This window comes from Nyctereutes procyonoides, unplaced genomic scaffold, assembly GCF_905146905.1.
Source record: "Nyctereutes procyonoides isolate TBG_1078 unplaced genomic scaffold, NYPRO_anot_genome, whole genome shotgun sequence".
Lineage (NCBI taxonomy): Eukaryota > Metazoa > Chordata > Mammalia > Carnivora > Canidae > Nyctereutes > Nyctereutes procyonoides.
Genome location: NW_026575051.1, coordinates 40381451 through 40395411, shown reverse-complemented (window position 1 = coordinate 40395411; position 13961 = coordinate 40381451). Strand labels below are relative to the sequence as shown.

Genomic DNA, 13961 nt, shown 5'->3' with positions numbered 1-13961 from the left:
TCTACCAGCCTCAAACCAGAGTTCATCCTGCAGACCAAAATAAATGGTAGGTCTCCTACTTCTCCATCAGCTGAGTTCCTGTTTCCTGCTAGTCCATTCTTTGCTCTTATCTTCAACAAATGAAGATTCTCTATTTATGAGCATCTGCTCATGATAATCTGGGCAGGATCAGGAAGAAATATGAAGAATCCTTGAACACTTACCTTTACACAGGTGTTCAAAAATCAAAAGTTAAAAGAATCCATCCAGGTAAGTAAGTAATATGTGTGTAGCACCCCAAGGACAGCAATATCTAACTTCCTGAAATAGAATAAATATTTTTAAGTTTTTACTATATTAGAAGTGCACTGCAAAATCTAAACAGATATAGTATTTTGGATTATAGATGAAATTCAAAAAAAAGAAGTTAAAAATTTCTAATTCCAATTGTTCTGAATTAGAACTCTAAAACCACACTTTTTTTTTCCAAATAAGATGTATTAAGTCTTGCATTTCTCTTTGAAATGGACAGTCCAGAATTTGGCCTTAAATCCCTTAATTGGGAACAATATTTAGTTTTATTCCATTGCATAATGGAGAACAGATGTACCCAAATGTAGTTACTTCCAAACATAGTTTGGTTTTATATTTAGAGTAACTACTCTCAAGACATTTAAAGAAATCTAATTTTCCAACACCATCATATTTAGCATTCAGTATATTATCCTGCTATATGATTTTATTTGATAACTCTTCATTCATTCTATCAGTATTAATTGTGAGAAATGAAATGAATGACATTTATTTTCAAGAAGTTTGAAGGCGAGAATCCTGTTTGGGATTAGATCTTCAACACTAGGGCAGCCCCGGTGGCGCAGCAGTTTGGCGCTGCTTGCAGCCTGGGGTGTGATCCTGGAGACCCGGGATCGAGTCCCACATCGGGCTCCCTGTGTGGAGCCTGCTTCTCCCTCTGCCTGTGTCTCTGCCTCTCTCTCTGTGTCTATGAATAAATAAATAAAATCTTTAAAAAAAAAAAGATCTTCAACACTATAATTGGGGTATCCTTATAATGTCCAATTCTGAAGATCAATTTTATTTGTTTTTAAATTTTATTTACTTATTCATGAAAGAGAGAGAGAGAGGGAGGGAGAGACATAGACAGAGGAAGCAGCAGACTTCATGCAGGAAGCCTGATAAGGGACTAGAATCTGGGACTCCAGGATCACGCCCTGAGCCAAAGGCATATGCTCAAACACTGAGCCACCCAGGGATCCCTCAATTTTAGTTTGGCAAGCCACAATCAAATGTATTTTAAAGAAACCGTTTTCCTAAAATTAAGATAATCAAAACATGTATTTTAAAATTTATAAGCTCTTTTACATTTGTATTAATAGATAACTTTTCATGGTAGCATTACTTATTTTATTTGATTTCAAAATAGGACTCCATTGAAATTTCTATGGTTTTTCTCAGTTCATTAACATTTCATCACATTGTCTTTGTATGGTTTGTTCATAATGTTTTCAATTGCATTTTTTTGACAAATAGTTTGCATATTATAAACATGCAGGAGTAGCCTTTTAAGTTTTTATTTGAATTCCAGTTAGTTAACACATAGTGTAATAGTAGTTTCAGGTGTATAATATAGTGATTCTACACTTCCATACAACACTCAGTGCTCATCATAAGTACACTCTTTAATCCCCATTACCTATTTAACCTATCTCACTATCTCCATTCTGGTAACCATCAGTTTGTTTTCTATAGTTAAGGGTCTATTTCTTGGCTTGACTCTTCCCCCCCCCCATGCCCATTTGTTTTTGTTTCTTAAATTCCATGTATGACTGAAATCATATGGTGTTTGTCTTTCTGACTTATTTTACTTAGCATAATACTAACTGGCAAGATTTCATTCTTTTTATGGCTAAGTAATACTCCATTGTGTGTGTGTGTGTGTGTGTGTGTATATATATACACACACCATAGCTTGATCCATTCATCAGTCAATGGACACTTGGACTAATCCCATTATTTGTCTATTGTAGATAATGCTGCTTAAAATATTGAGATGCATGGATCACTTTGAATTAGTATTTTTATATTCTTTGGGTAAATTCCTGGTACTGCAATTGCTGAATTATAGGGTAGTTCTATTTTTTAACTTTTTGAGGAACATCCATACCATTTTCCATAAGGGCTATGCCAGTTTGCATTCCCATCATGGTGTAGGAGGGTTCCCCTTTTTCCACATCCTCAGCAATACCAGTTTCCTGTATTGTTGATTTTAGCCATTTGACCCTTGTGAGGTGATAGCTCATTGTAGTTTTGATTTGCATTTCCCTGATGATCAGTGATGTTGAGCATGTTTTTGTGTGTCTGTTGGCCATCTGGATGTCTTCTTTGGAAAAATGTCTATTCAGGTCTTCGGCCCATTTTTAACTGGGTTATGTTTTTTGGGTGTTGAGTTTGATAAGTTATTTTTAGATTTTGGATACTAACACTTTATCAGTTAGGTCATTTGCAAAAATATTCTCCCATTCTGAAAGCTGCCTTTTAGTTTTGCTGATTGTTTCCTTCACTGTGCAGAAGCTTTTTCTTTTGATAAAGTTCCAATAGTTTATTTTTGCTTTTGTTTCCCTTGCCTCAGGAGACATATCTAGAAAGAAGTTGTTATGGCTGATATCAAAGAAAACACTGTCTGTGTTCTCTAGAATTTTTATGGTTTAAAGTCTCACATTTAGATTTTTAATCCATTTTGATTTTTTATAAGCACTTGAGAGTCATCTTTAATTCAACAAAGAACCTGCTCTCTTCTACTTTAATTATGCTGCCCTACAAGTCTCTCATTTTCTACTTTTGCTAGAGACATAGAACACAAAACATTTCTTACCTCCAGAAAAACAACAGCACAATTATAAAAAAAAGAGAAAGAAAGAACGGACACTTACCCTCAGTGTCAGGCTCATAAAATAAGTATGACTGCTAAAAAACTGAGGACTATACCAGAATAAAGAGAATGGCAATTATAGAGCTTCAGTCAATCACTGCCTTACAATGCTGAGGCCCAGTGTTACTAGAACATGTGAATATTTTCAAGAAGGGCAGATGCCTAGATTTTCTTCTAAGTTGTAAGTGTAGTTAATTACAATTTAAAAAATATAATGCATATCCCTACACACTTATAAGAAGGGCTACAACTCAAGAGAAACAATAACAAGTGTTGGTGAGGATGAAGAGAAACTAGAACTCTCACAACATTGCTGGTCAGAATATAAAATAGTATGGTTCCTTGGAAAATAACAGCTGTTCCCTAAAAAGTTAAAGTTAACATATGACTTAGTAGTCCAACTCCTAAGAATTAATCCAAGAGAAATAAGATCATAGCCCACACAAAGGCATTTTGCAAGAGTTTATATCAGCATTATTCATAAGTGTCCCAAACTGAGAACTCAAATGTCCATCAACTGGTGAACTGACAACATGTAGTCTTATCCATGTAATGGAATATTACTCAACCATAAAAAGGAGTTATCTACTAATATACATTACAGCATGAATGAAATGCAAATCAGTATGTTAAGTGAAAGAAGCCAGATACAAAAGACTACATTTTTTAGGTCTTCATTTATATGAAATGTCCAGAATAGGAAAAGTCTATGCATACAGAAAGGAGACCAGTAATTGCCTAGGGCTTTAGAGATTAAGGGGAGCTGGAGAAAAATGGGGAATGACTGATAATAGGTAGGGGATTTCTTTTAAGGATGGTAAAGACATTCTAAAATTGATTGTGCTGAACAACTCTGTATATAACGAAAAAATATTGAATTATAGACTTTGAATGGGTGAATAGTGTGGTATGTGAATCACAGCAATAAAATTGTTTTCTTAGAAATCAAGAAAATGGGAAGCAAAAGTTTTAGGACAGGAAAGAAGAGAAAGCAGAAAAAAATTGGAAACAGCAGAAGCGAAACACCAAAGCTGGGCATTATATATTGTGTCCTGGTGAGTAGAATCTGGCAAAGTCTAGCATTGGTGGAATAAATGGCTGATGGACTGAATGTTTGATTGATATTGGAATTTAATGCTTGATATCAATAAGAAGGAGCAGCGTCAATACTGGTGACCACCATGAGTAACCAGCACTTCCCCTAGCTCTCTGAATGCCTGATCTCAGAGGGAGGAAACCCCAATAATTAAGAAAAGTAAATGTCCTATAATTTATGTGACTGGGATCTCAGTATAGATTAAATTTCATTTAGAGGAACACTGAAATAAAGCTGGCTGAAAAGGCATTTTGATTATCTCATTGATATTCATTCTCTTCCTTGCCCTTTGTGTATAGCATGGAGGTTGGCAGAGACTGATCCCCAAGGACAAGCCCTCATCAGTCTGAGTCAGTGTAAACCCATCTCCTTTGCCACATTACAAACCTACCACACATAAAATGTTTTGCTTTGTACTATCATAATATATAACTTTTGAAAAGTCAAACCATTTTCAGACAGTTCCTTTTACCTACATGAGGCTTTTTCTTTTTATCCCAAAACATCCTAAAAATAGCATAATATAAATAATATTTTCAAGATTATGGCCCAGGAAAGGACATGCTCATCAATTTACTCAACACAAACATTTTCAAGTCAGATAATATCATATGGATCTAATTTGAATTGCGTGCACTGTTTAGATACACCCAGAACAATTGACTTTGCTTATGTATGCCAAATGAGGGGGATAAAGAGTTTGCGGCTTCAACAACTCTTAGTCTATTGTGAACATGCACTATTTACATGTGTTTCAAAGCATTCTTTTGCTTAGCCTTTACTTTATCCTGAAAGTGTTTTTCTATGATACAACCTTTAAGTGTTTTTGGAGTGGAAGATCAACTGAATCCCAAAAGATTGGATGTTTGGAGAAAATGATAAAGGATAAATTATTACACCCTATTTTATGTATAAATTTATATTTATTTTCAAATATTGTTGGATTTTTAAAGATTCTGTAAAGTTATTTGCATTATTCAATTGTTATTTGGAATTGGGATAAAATGCCTCACAAATTCTCTTTTAAAATAAATGGAAATTGGTTTTCCACTTAATGACTTTCCACTTAACATCAGGGGTTTCAGGAAGGAATTAGTCATAAACGAGGGACAGGTGTAAGTGTTCCCAGTAACAAAGTGAATCTAAGCATGACATTTCTTTGGCTGTAAAATGTGGTTTTGTGTTCTTATTGACTTTGATTGGGAATAGTTCAGGAAATTCATCCGATGGTTAGAAAAGGGACTGCCTCTTTCTACCTGAATGTGGATAATGAAGTGTGTAGGTCTGCAAGTAGCTGGCAGCTATTTTGTGACCATGTCAGGGAGACAGATAGCTTTGGATTGAAGCTGACATCATGAAAGGCAGAGTGAAGAGACAAATAATCTATGGCTTTGAGGATTTAATTTATATGCTGACTCAAACGAAACAGAAAAGTCACCATATTTCTGGAGTTTTTATCTGTCTCTTTAAGGCAAACTGATCTGAGTTTTCTATAAATTACAACAGAAAGTGTCACAAATTTGGTCTTCCCTTTCCAGAAGTATGGCAGACTACATATGTAGAGAAATCCCTTCAGAAACAAGAAAAATACAAAGTAAAATATTTTTTAAAATCTTTCTGAGAGCATAGCTGAGCTGAGCTGGAAGTTAAGAAATGGAAACAGGAGACAAACAATGAGCAAGTGTGGTTCCATGAGGATTACGTGAGCACTGAAGCTGGCCTCATCCCTGAGGGTATCTGCTCATTCTAATAGCCTCATCTGGGTTTTTAATCGGCTATGTGTTTGGCAGAACAGAAGCCGAAACCAGGGTCCAGAGCAGAGTGGAGGGTGGAATCAGAAATGCCTGCATCAAACCAGAAGCACTGGGCAGCCTGGTTGGCTCAGTGGTCTAGCGCTGCCTTCAGCCCAGGGCCTGATCCTGGAGACCCAGGATCGGGTCCCACAACAGGCTCCTTGCATGGAGCCTGCTTCTCCCTCTACCTGTGTTCTCTGTGCCTCTCTGTCTCTCATGAATAATAAAACAAAAAACAGAAGCATTTGGAGAGTGACACCTACATTGGAAGAATAAGAACAGAAGGAGAGATGTTTATCTCAACCTTCCCTCTGGATAGAGGGGAAATTTTTTTAAAAGTCCCCTTTGAGATTTCTTAACCACAAGTCATATTTGCATTAGTTTGCCCTGAAATTTATACAGCCTGGAAACAAACTGACAATATAGTTTAAAGGGATCTAAGGTTGTAACCTCAGGTACTATAGTTATGGAGAAATGCACTGTAAGTGCAGGCCTCAAATAATTCCCCCAGATAGAAAGCCAAGGATTACAAAAATCACAATAAAAAGTTAACACATGAGGTTAAAAGAGTAACCTGTCAGGAAATAAGCAAACCAAAGTTAGCACACATAAAAACAACAGAAGGAGCTGTACATTAATAAAAAATAAAAAAAAAAAGAAAAAGAAACTTCAAGACTTCTGAAACATAGCCAAACATTTTTAGAGGGAAATTTAAAGCCTAAAATGCTTATATTGGAGGGGGGGGAAAGCAAAAATCAATTGTACAAGCATTTAAGACATTAGAAAAGAGCAAAATAAACCCAGAAATGTAAAAGGAATAAATTAAGAATGGAAACATATAAAGTAAAAAATAATGAGAGGATTGACAAAATCAGAAGTGGTTTTGGAAAAAAAAAAAATGAAGTTGACAAACCCCAGGCAAGATTGTTTAAGGAAACCAAATAGGCAGCACAAAATATTAGCAATGGAAAAGGGCATACATAACTAAAAAGGCAGGAGAGATGGAAATAAAATATAAATAATATAATTGAAGATCTGGTGAAGTGAATAAAATACTTTTAAAAGTCATCAAAATTGACTCAAAATTGGTCCACAAATAAACATCAAAATGATTAGTTCAGAGTTCTTACTCCAAGAAAATAGCAAGACCAGATGATTTTTATAGGAGAATTCAACAGAATACTCAAAACAGAAAACTCCAAACCTAAACTTCCAATTAATAAAATGAAGACTCTCCAATTTAGTTTATATATCTAATTTTTTTGTATCAAAAAATAAAGCAAAAGAAGGGAAAAAACAGGCCAATCTTTTATTAATACAGGAGCAAAAAAAAGCTTCTAAAGTTTAAGAAAAAGTACAAATTTAATTTAGAAATGCATTAAAAGATAATCTGTCATCACTGAGTTGTATTTCTAGGAATACAAGTTGATTTAATGTTAGAAAATCTATTAAGTAATGTATTACATTAACACATAAAATTCATATAGTTTCAATAAATGCAGAATAAGCATTAATAGCTTTGATAATCATTTTTGATACAAATTTTCAGTGGATAAGGCAAAAAAAGGAATTTGTTTAACCTGAACACAAGTGTACATAGAAAAGCTATAGCAAACATTCTTATCAATGGTGAACCATTATAGTTATTACTAATAACTTATTACTAATAATTTTTATTCAATTTTTGGCTAAATTTCATAGTTCATGCACTAAGAAAAAAGGAAATACCTAAAGATTAGGATTAAAGTCAGTCATCATTACTTAGAGAGAAGATTGTCAAAATGGAAAACTCAAAGGAATCTATCCCAATTATCATAATTAATCATAGATTTTTACCAAAGTTACCAGGTGTAAGATCAATAACCAAAAGTCAATGACATTTTTGTATACCACCAACAAACTGCTAGAAAAATGAAAACTTATGAATAGTATATTCATAGCAAAAAAAAATTTAAAATACCCAGGTAAAGATTTTGACAGAAAGTATGCAAAAAAAACTCATGTTTTTGTTTTGGTTTTCACCATTTGCGGCTCATTCCTTAAATCAAACAGAAACCTAAGCTACAATTTAAGTGAGCTTATAGAAGGGAGTGGAGATGCAGTCTTAAATAGACTGTCAACCAATCCTTTTTTTAGTTCCACCTTACATCAGATATCCAGAATCACTAGTGTCATAAATCCCTTGTAGATTCTGCAATGCAAATCAGTGTGCTTCTAAACTTTTCCATTTTCCACGGTCTAGCTTTCTTGGATCTGCTACATCAGTTATTGTACACCTAACAACTACCCAGATTTCACTGCCTTCTCCTTTCTTGTTCTCCCCACCTTTACTGTTGTTCCAGGGAGCTTCTGAAGGAATATAGAGGTAAGTATGTGTGTTCAATTCACAGTGGTTTGTTTGTTTTGGGTTTTTTTTTTCTTTTTTCTTTTTTCTTTTTTTTTTTTTTTTGGTTTGGGTTTTTTGTTGTTTTTTTCTTCTTACCAAAGAGCTATTCAACCTTTCTAAAAGCACATCCCTGTGGGGAAAAAGGAATTCATTTGGAAATCAGACCACTCAGGTATTTACTTAGCGAATGAGGAAAGAACATGCTGTTCTTGCAGCAAAACAGGCCGTTCCTAGAAACTAACCAGTGGACAGCAATCTCATTAACTGGTTTGGCCAACATGCCAAATGTATTTAAACCTAGATTGAGGATATTACCCATGACTGAGTTAGGGTCAAGTCTAACAAATGGGCTAGAAGAGGTTACAAAGTTTTGCTCTTTGGTGCCTCATTAAGTATGGCCTTCCCCCTTAGGGATAGGGTGAGAGAATCCAAAGCTCTAACAACTCCCTCAAAAGCAGGAGGTTGACTAGTACATGGAGATGCTCTTGTGAGGTATGTAAATAAGGCATGACAACAGTGATTTGCCCCTTTCCTTTGTCCTAGACCCAGAGAATAGGTATAATGCAATGCCATGCCTTTTAGATTTCCTCCTTTGCAACTGACATTTAATATGCACTGTTTGCTATTACTCTTCTTTTTTAGGGTTTTTCATATTACACATATACCTCAAGGGTGATTGCTCACAATTGACACAGTTTCAGAAATACTTTTTAATGATGATTTGAAAAGATAAGTTATAAGAACCTTACTAATTTAGGCTGTGGATCTTTATCTATAGCTGAACAAAATTACACTGTAATTTCCTTCAAAACTTGTAATTCAGCACAGAATCAAATCTTTCCTTTCATCTTCAAATCATCTGCCTAGTTTCCAAATCCCTTGAGATCAATCTAATCCTCCAAGATTTTCTTCCTTTAACTCTTTCCTTCTCAGGATCTCAAGTCAAGACACTTTTTCTCAGGATCCGTCAGTGAGAGTCCTGCAACAAATCTTGGGCAACATTTTAAATGTTAAGCAATTGATCTAACAAGCATTATCTAGGTCTAGGAGGTTGGGATTTTGTTACTAAGTTTATCACAAGGTAAAACATAAAAATATTTATATTATTGTTCCTAGTTCCTGATAACTGGAGTACTGAAATACTATTTAAAAAGAGAATAAAGTGAAAAAGGGGGAGAGAAGAATGTGAATTATATAAAATAATATAAAGTGACTCTTCCAGAGGAAAATGTAGACAGACTTTTTCAAGAAGCTCCTACCCAAATAAGTGGCATAAAAGAAAAATTGTGACCTACATAAACCAGACTTAATGGAAAGACTGACAAAATAGTGAATAAAAGTAAAAGGCAGGCATTATTATCTCAGTTGAAGACATGGAACATGGAAAGTTTATTCCATAGAAATAATTATTTTAATTATGCTTAATAAAAGAGCCTTTTTAATGTTCAGAAAAAATATCATGCTGCTGTATTTATACTTTTAAAAACATCTGCTTAGCATTTTTTTACTGAATTTGCACTTGTTTCAAACATACACTCCCTGAAGCCTTTTCCAACTTCCCAAACAAAATTAATTACTCTTCCTGTAAGGTCTCATAGGACTTTAAACTAAATTTTCTTGTAAGACTTATAGTTAACATTTTTGGTATTCTTTTCTCCTTCTTAGGCTGCTGTGTACTCCTCTAGGAAAAATATTGTGACTGACTCTTAACCACAGTGCCAAGGTATATAATATGAATAGAAGACTGTTTTCTTTATCTTTTTATTATTGGCTTTTTAATATGAACATTTAACTGTATATTTAACTGTAACTTAGGTCTATTCAACCTCATTTAAAAGTACATTTATCATTTCTTTCATTTAATTAAGATACAATCTCTTACTAAAGTTCTAATTAAATTGCAGCATAAGCCATAAAATAAAATGGCAACGGTATCTATTTTCATTTGGTGATCTTCCTCATAAACAGAATTCGTTATTACTGTAACAAAGCTCAAAGTCCCAGTAGAATAATAAAGTCACCAGTACCTTATTACAAGTTGCTTCCACATGGGACTTCGCCAATAACAATGGCCTGTTTCATTGACCAGTTTTCTAAATGTGAAATGTATCTGGTCTGAAATCATACGAGAAAAATCTATGCCAAACTCTCAAGACACAGTTGACTTTCCTACATTTTAAAAATTGTCTAAGTGGAAGGAGTAAGAATAGTAATGAGTTTTTTAAATTGCATTTCATGAGAGAGAGAGAGAGAGAGAGAGAGAAAGAAGAAAGTGAGAAGAAGTAAATGACAATGACATTTAAGTCCATTTACAAAGTATTACACTATGGATCTTAAGGTTTCTTGTCTGGTTCTGGTTTCAACACCTCTGTCATTAACTGTATGCTTTGTCTGTGACATTCTACTATTTCTTAGACAAAAATAAATAAAATAAATAAAGGTGTAGGACTAGATGATAGCCAACATTCTTTCTCCAATACTTCTGCATACTACCACCTTTTCTATTTGTGTAACCAAAACACTTTGGATGGGGCTCAATCCCTACCTGTCCCATATAAAATTCCTGACTACACCAAAGTAGTGTTATAGGGAAACTCTAGTGTGCGTGCGTGTGCATGCGTGTGCATGTGTAATCACACTCCATGCCCACAGGGTTGGGAACAGCTATCTCTCATGATATAAAGCAGCTTTGGGCTGGTGATAGGTTAATATTAAAAGGATTAAAGCTTGCTTTGACATGGGCTGACGTTCAAAAATTAGATTGAATGTTAACAGCTGGAATGCTCAAGAAAATAAAGAGTAAGTAAGGGAGAGACAAATGGAGTTAAATTAGAGCAAGTGGGTGTTAAAGGCATGATGGAATTATTTTCAACTCAGTTTAGAAAGGTTTCATTGAATAGCTAAAAAAGGTAGAGTTGGCATAAATTCTCAACTATGATTACAAAATATAGAAAAAAAATGCCTCAGGTAGAAATTTTCATCTTTCAAGGTAAGCATTGTGCTACTGGAAACTTTTTTTTTTTTAAGAGAAATGACTAATCCTGGAGCTTTTTTAGCACTTTTCAGCTTCACAGAACTTGAAAAACACGCTAATACTTAAAAAAAAAAAATCAAGAAGACCTGTTAAGTCTCAGGAGGCAGATTTATTTTCCACTCATCATATTTGCCAGAAAATTAACTTCAGGTCTGAGCAGCAGAGGTTAAGGTTGATTTAAAAGCTTTTTGATGGCTGACAGGAGGTGCACCTTGAGGTATATTTGGTGGGCTGTAGGTAGTTGATAAGAACCAGGATGTAAGTATCTCCAAAGTATCCACAAATTCTTTTCCACCTAAATCTCTGCACTCTGTGGACCCCCTACATTAGAGTCACAATGGGGTTGGTAGTTGGGGATAGGACTTATTGAAAATGCAAATTTCTGGCCCCTATTCCAGACCTACCGAAATAGCAATTGGGGCGATGGACGGGAACAAAGACCCCAAGTAGTTCTTGTGCTTAACAAAGTGAGAAGTACTGACCTGTTTCTCAACCATTTCTCAATGTTCTCTGGAGTAGATGACTCATTTTTACTGGGGGGGTGGGGTGGGGTTGGGGGTGGGAAACACTTGCTAAACATGGTCCTACACTAAGTTGGATGATGGGTCTTACCAGAATTTGAGGTTCTTCATTTTAGAAGGCCTAGTAAGGGAGACAAACAAAAACAAATATGTGCCCATGTTCACTCTACTTGGAATGCCTCCATTACCCCCGCTCACTGTGTAGTCCTGCTAAATTCCTTCCCTTTTTATTCTTAAGACTCAATTGCCATATCTCCATTTCCTAACCCCCTAGAGTAGGGTTATATTCTCCTTTGGGCTATTAGTTGTACCATTAAATTTACAAGCTGCAGAAGTGCTGTTACTGCATTACTGAAACTGTCTCCCCTGTAAGACTGCTCACATGATGGCAAAAAGAATTTCTTCTTTTATTCCCACTTTCTCGCAGAGTATCTGGCACAGAATAACTATTCAATAATTCTCGTGAGTTCATAGGGTTCACATAGTTTGGGGACGCAATTGAACTAAGAATATGAATTATGGAGAAATAGGATATTAAAACATAATAGTCTTTGAGAGTTACAGAGACCTACATTGCCTATAGCAGATACTTCACTGCATGCACTGGCAAATTCATTCTTTCTGTGATAAAGGGGAACCTGGAAAGCTCAAGAACTGTAGCAGATAGAAGCTTGAGTTCCTTCTCTTTAGTAATTGATTTCTTGGTCCAGGCAGTTATATATCTGCTAGTTAACTCAATGCTTTTAATAATGGTTAAATTTTCAGCCATTACCTTCTTAAAGTCTCTGAGAAGTACAAAGATTATGAGTTTCCATAAAAATCTTCATGCACATGAGCTAAGTGCAAATATAAGCATATGTTTTCTAGAATTGAAAGACTCTAAATATCTTTATTTTTTTAAAGATTTTATTTATTCATGAGAGACACGGAGGGAGAGAGAGAGAAAGAGGCAGAGACACAGGCAGAGGGAGAAGCAGGCTCCATGCAGGGAGCCCAATGTGGGACTCGATCCCAAAACTCCAGGATCACGCCCTGGGCCAAAGGCAGGCACTAAACTGCTGAGCCACCCAGGGATCCCCGACTCTAATATCTTTAATTCCAGACTCTAAATCTCTAGTTACATAGTCCTCTACCTATAGGATTTATAATCTATAGCTTATATTTTATACTAGTAATTGTCATTAAAACTGCTAAATCATATGTCAGTGATTCTAAGAACACATTTCTCTCCACATTTTCACATGGCAGAAATCAGGATTTTAAAACTGATGTCTTATTTTTAATAAAATATAGTAGTTTTATTCTTATTAGTAGTAACCCTAAGTAACAAAGGATTTCGAACACTATATCTAAAGCTTGCCAAATATATAGCAAAATATCTTTAGTACATAAAGCATTTACTTGTAAGAGAAAAGGAAAAAAAATCAAATCTTGCATCTCAATATAGGAAGCATAAAAGTTTATTTCATAAGTGATTTTATGAAATAGATCACAAAGTTTAATGTATATTTTTCTTTTCCCTTCTTACCTGAAGCTATGACTTTGTTAATTCAAAAATTAAAGAATTACTGGAAATTTTTCTCAAATTAGATACACGGACAATTTTTCTTTGGGCTAAGAAATGTGGCCCAAGTTGGAAGTACTTGAAAGAGACAGGTGTCCCTAGAACTAGGAAGTGAGGTGAACTTTACTTGTTTAACTAGTTAAAATTAACCCATAATAGATGCAAGTAGTTATGTGTAGAAGTTACACATCCTAAAAAATGGTTTAACTCATTCTGGCTGGAACACTTTGGCAATAGAAAAGTCCAATCAAAGTGACCAGAGAGTAATCATAGAGAGGAAGGACCAGAGCAATGATAGCCAAAACCAAAGGTTTCCATAACTAGATATCATCTTAGGAAGGGAGATTACAAGGATTCTAGAAAAGGGAAGCCACAAGGGAAAATTGTTGGTGAGTTTCTTGCTCATGAAATAAATAAACACTTTGAGTCTGGCAGACCCAAATATTTTAATCCTGAAAATGTTATCCCTTTTGTGGGACAGGGGTAACTCACAAGGCTTTACCATATCCCATAAAGCTCACTGTGCTCTGATTTTATTCTCACCAGGAATATTCATATCACTACCACATTTTAAGAATATCATATATTCTATCAATTTAATAATGGGTATTAAGGCAAAAATGTTTATATCAATATTAGTA

The 13961-nt window shown here is 34.9% G+C and overlaps 1 long non-coding RNA gene across 1 annotated transcript in view; it reads right to left on the bottom strand.

The window, feature by feature from the left end:
• Window positions 1-216: 216 nt before the first annotated feature.
• The window catches only part of LOC129512556 (uncharacterized), a 104230-nt gene continuing 90485 nt past the window's right edge, over window positions 217-13961 (bottom strand). Inside the window, exon 3 of the long non-coding RNA XR_008665056.1 lies at window positions 217-300. This is a non-coding gene — a long non-coding RNA (uncharacterized LOC129512556). The remainder of the gene's footprint in view (window positions 301-13961) is intronic.